Genomic DNA, 5,617 nt, shown 5'->3' with positions numbered 1-5,617 from the left:
GAGGAAGAAGGAAAAGCATCTAGAATAGAAAATTTCGATGGTGCAGACTTTGGATTTTGGAGGATGCAAATTGAGGATTATCTTTATGGGAAGAAGTTGCATCTGCTGCTTCTAGGGGAAAAACCTATAACTATGAATGATGAGGAATGGACTCGGGCTCTTCTTGATAGACAGGTGCTGGGAGTCATCAGGTTAACTCTTTCTAGGTTTGTTGCACACAATTTTATAAATGGGAAAACCACAATAGATCTGATGAATGCTTTGTCTTGTATGTATGAAAAGTCGTCAACAAACAACAAGGTGCATCTAATGAAAAAACTGTTCAATTTGAAGATGGCAGAGAATGCATCAATAGCACAACATCTAAATGAATTTAACACTATCACAAACACTAATGAACAAACAACAAGGTGCATCTAATGAAGAAACTGTTCAATTTGAAGATGGCAGAGAATGCATCAGTAGCACAACATCTAAATGAATTTAACACTATCACAAATCAATTGTCGTCTGTAGAAATTGATTTTGATGATGAGATCCATGCACTGATCGTTTTGTCTTCTTTGCCAAACAATTGAGAGGCAATGAGGATGGCGGTAAGTAATTCTACAGGAAAAGAAAAGCTAAAGTACAATGACATGCGAGATTTAATTCTGGTTGAGGAGATTTGTTGGTGAAACCTCAGGATCTAGTTCTGCCCTAAACCTTGAGACAAGAGGCTGAGGTAATGACAGAAATTCAAATCGGGGCAGATCAAAATCTAGAAATTCTAATCGGAACAAAAGTAAATCTAGATCAGGTCAACAAGTACAATGCTGGAACTGTGGAAAAATGGGTCACTTTAAGAGGCAATGCAAAAGTCCTAAGAAAAAGAATGAAGATGATTTTGCTAATACTATAACAGAAGAGGTACAGGATGCATTACTTTCTGTAGTAGACAGTCCACTTGATGATTGGGTTTTGAACTCTATAGCTTTATTTCATACCACTCCACATCAAGAAATGATACAGAACTATGTTACAGATGATTTTGGTAAGGTGTATTTGGTTGATGGTACAACCTTGGATGTTGTGGGTATGGGAGACGTTCGAATATTGTTGCCCAATGGGTCTGTTTGGTTATTGGAGAAGGTTAGACATATTCCTGGCCTGAGGAGGAATTTGATTTATGTTGGATAACTTGATGATGAAAGGCATGCAATACTGTTCGTTGGTGGTACTTAGAAGGTTATAAAGGGAGTTAGAGTATTGGCCCATGGAAAGAAGACTGGTACTCTATATATGACCTCAAGTCTAACAGACATAATTGCAGTTGCTGAAGCAAGTACTGATACAAGCCTATGGCACCGTAGACTTGGTCACATGAGTGAGAAATGGATGAAGATGCTACTGTCAAAAGGGAAACTACCAAAATTGAAGTCCGTTGATTTTGATTTGTGTCAAAGCTACATCTTAGGAAAGTAGAAAAATGTGAGCTTCTTAAAAACTGGTAGGACACCGAAGGCTGAAAAATTGGAGTTAGTACACACTGATTTGTGGGATCTTCTCTAGTTGCATCCCTTGGAGGTTCAAGGTATAACATCTCTTTCATTGATGACTCAAGCAGAAAGGTATGAGTTTATTTTCTGAGAAATATATCTGATATATTTGAGACTTTTAAGAAGTGGAAGGCTATGGTTGAGACAGAAGCAAGCCTGAAAGTAAAATGTTTGAAGTCAAACAATGGAGGAGAGTACATAGATAGAGGGTTCAATGAGTATTGTCCTGCACATGGAATCAGGATGGAGAAGACTATTCCTAGGACACCACAGTAGAATGGTATGGTTGAGTGTATGAATAGAACTCTCAATGAGCGTGCTAGGAGTATGAGGTTGCATACTGGATTACCAAAACTTTCTAGGCTGATGCTGTTAGTATTGCAGATTTTCTAATAAAATGAAGACCATCAATTCCCATGGAGTTTAGACTTTCTGAAGAGGTTTGGAACGGTAAAGAGGTAAAGTTTTCCCATTTAAAAGTTTTTGGTTGTATTTCTTATGTTCATATTGATTCTGTTGCTCATAGTAAACTTGATGCAAAGTCTAAAATAAGTTTTTTCATTGGCTATGGTGATGAGAAATTTGGCTATCGGTTTTGGGATGAACAAATAGAAAAATCATCAGAAGTAGAAATGTGATATTTAATGAACATGTTATGTATAAGAATAGGTCAACTATAGTGCCAGATGTTACAGAGATAGATCAAAAGAAATCTGAGTTTGTCAACTTGAATGAACTGACTAAAAGTACTATTTCGAAAATGGGTGAAGAAGATAAGGAGAATATAGATTCACAGGTAGATCAGAGTATACTTGTAGCTGAAGTCCGTAGATCTTCTAGGACCATTAGATCTCCATAGCGTTATTCACCCGCTCTAAATTATCTCTTGTTGACTGATGGTGGTGAGACAAAGTGTTATGATGAAGCCTCCAGAATGAAAATTCAAGCAAGTGGGAGTTAGCTATGAAGGATGAGATGAATTCCTTGTTAGGGAATTAGACATAGAAAATGACTGAATTGCCAGTAGAAAATAAGGCTTTGCATAACAAGTAGATATACTAAATAAAGAATAAGCATAACAGTAGCAAGCGTTACAAGGCCAGGTTAGTTGTCAAAGGGTTCTTGCAGAAGAAAAGCATTGATTACTCATAAATATTTTCTCCAGTTGTGAAGATGTCAACAATCAAACTGGTATTGGGAATGGTGGCTGTAGAAAAATTACATCTTAAGTAGTTAGATGTGAAGACGGCATTCCTTCATGGTGACTTGGAGGAAGACATTTACATGATTCAGTTAGAAGGGTTCATTATTCAGGGATAAAAGAATCTAGTCTGCAAACTAAGAAAGAGCTTGTATGGCCTAAAACAAGCTCCAAGGTAGTTGTACAAGAAATTTGATAGTTTTATGCATAGAATTGGGTTCAAGAGATGTGAAGCTGATCACTATTGCTATATTAAGTTCTTTGGCAATTCTTACATCATTTTATTGTTGTATGTGGATGATATACTCATTGCAGGGTCTAGTATTGAGGAGATTAATAATCTAAAGAAGCAATTGTTAAAACAGTTTGCAATGAAGGATTTGAGAGTTGCAAAGCAAATCCTTGGTATGAGAATCATTAAAGACAAGGCTAATGGTACATTGAAGCTTTCACAATCAGAGTGTGTGAAGAAAATTCTCAGCAGGTTCAACATGAATGAAGCTAAACCAGTGAGCACACCCTCGGGTAGTCATTTCAAACTAAGCAAAGAACAGTTACCGAAGACAAAAGAAGAAAGGAATCATATGAGCTAAGTGCCCTATGCCTCAGCTATTGATAGTTTGATGTATGCTATGATGTGTACAAGGCCAGATATTGCACATGCAGTGAGAGTTGTGAGCAGATTCATGAGTAGGCCAGGAAAGCAGCATTGGGAGGCAGTCAAGTGGATTTTGAGATATCTGAGGGGTTTATCAGATACATGTCTTTGCTTCACATGTGCAAGTTTGAAACTGCAGGGTTATGCAGATGCTGATTTTGCTGGTGATATTGATAGTAGAAAGAGTACTATTAGATTTGTATTTACTCTGGGTAGTATAGCTATATCCTAGACTTCAAATCTGCAAAAGATTGTAACTTTGTCTACTACAGAAACTGAGTATGTTGCAGCAAATGAAGTTGGAAAGGAGATGATTTGGCTATATGGCTTCTTAGATGAATTTGGTAAGAAGTAGGAGATGGGCATCCTACACAGTGACAGTTAGAGTGCAATTTTTCTTGTTAAAAATTTGGTTTTTCATTCAAAGTCGATGCATATATAGACAAAGTACCACTTTATCCGTTACCTTGTTGAAGATAAGTTGGTAATACTTGAGAAGATTTGTGGATTCAATAACTCGACAGACATGTTGACTAAGGGTGTCATTATTGAGAAGTTAAAGCTATGTGCAACTTCAGTTGGTTTTCTAGCTTGAGGACAAGAGGATGAGTTGTAGGGACGAGGCATTGTGTTTTTGGAGGATTGTGGTTAATTTTGGCAATTGAACTAGTCTCAAAGTGGGGAGATTTGTTTGGGTTTTGCGAAGTCTAATTGTGTTTGATTTGAATGATGACTTGACTCGAAATGATATTGTGTGATATTTAATGAGAGATTTTCTAAGGTTTAGTTCGTGGAGTGGATTGGCCTAAGTTGTAGCGCTCATAGACAAGCCTTTTGGGGGTCCGGGAGCAATGCCCCCAGGAAAAAAAATTTCGTCCATTTTGTAGCCCATTGTAAATCCTGTGTGCAAGATATAGAAACCGTTGTTTTGGTGATTAGGGTTTTTTGAGGTAGTTTTTGAGAGAGAGAAAAACTATATTGCCGCACTTGGTATTTTTTCCTTGATGCTAGTGAAATCCCTTTAACTCTGTGAATGTAAGCAAATTGTCATACCATGTAAATACTGTCTTGTGCGTGTAATTAGTATTTTTTTTTAGCGTATGTTTTCTCTATTTTGTTTCTCACAGGTTTGAGAATTTCGTGTTAATTTGCTACATAGTCATCATGATGCATTCAAGCAATATGTGAGCTAAATGTCAGCGCAGGGATTATAGTTTTACATAATTTAGATACATTCAATATAGAAATAGTGTTCCATGAATGTTTTTGTGCTACTTGTATGGGCTCATTCCATGGTAACTAAGTTTACAAGATTGAGATCCAATACATACCTAGGGGTATTCCACTGTGCAATAATACTTTCAATAGTTGAGCTTAAAAGTTAAAAATTCATTTTCAATCTTAATTCATAGATGATGATGATAATAATAATAATAATAATAATAATAATAATAATAATAATAATTATTATTATTATTATGACCCAATAACCATAATGCATTAGGTAAACACACATTTAAAGTGTTGGAAGATGGACAAAGTTTGGTTACAGCTAAATTAATATGACTGTATATTTTGAAATTTAATCGTCAGATTATATATTCTTTATGTCCTTAACAAGTATGTTAAATTTCACATTCATATTAGAATGCTTACATCAATACCTTCCACTTTTTTCTATTAAATGAGAGATGACTCTAAATCTATGATTTATCTATACTATTTATAAGAGGATTTCCCTTTTTGAACTTGATTTTTATTTTATTAAGAAATACCTCTAGACCTTACATTTAATAGGGAAAAAGTTTGAGGACAATGCAGAAAAAATATCTCAAACTCCACTCAAAATGCCTACAAAATAAAACATTCTCCTACTAATCCATGTTGTAGGGTCTGTTTTTGTTGCCCAAGCCCAAAAGATATGGGTCAAAGGCCCAACGAACCCAGAACAATGAATTTGTAGAGAGTGGATCGAAGGTTTAGGCGCTGGCCGGCGTTCACGAAACATGAACTCCTTTCTTTCTTTGAAAAATACTTAGAACAATTTACAATTGGGGGATGCTCCTCGGACCATGGCCGAGGAGGCTTTTCCTTCCCCCCTCTCCAAAAACCTCCCCCCTTTACATTTTGCTCACATCTCTTATATATTACTCTCTTCCTCCTCCTGTTGGTCATCTATTGGCCTTCCCCCTGACCGTCTATCCCATCAAAGGTCATATC

The sequence above is a fragment of the Quercus suber genome, unplaced genomic scaffold (assembly GCF_002906115.3).
Source record: "Quercus suber isolate HL8 unplaced genomic scaffold, Cork oak 2.0 scaffold_625, whole genome shotgun sequence".
Taxonomy (NCBI): Eukaryota; Viridiplantae; Streptophyta; class Magnoliopsida; order Fagales; family Fagaceae; genus Quercus; species Quercus suber.
Note: the sequence above shows the minus strand (reverse complement) of the source record.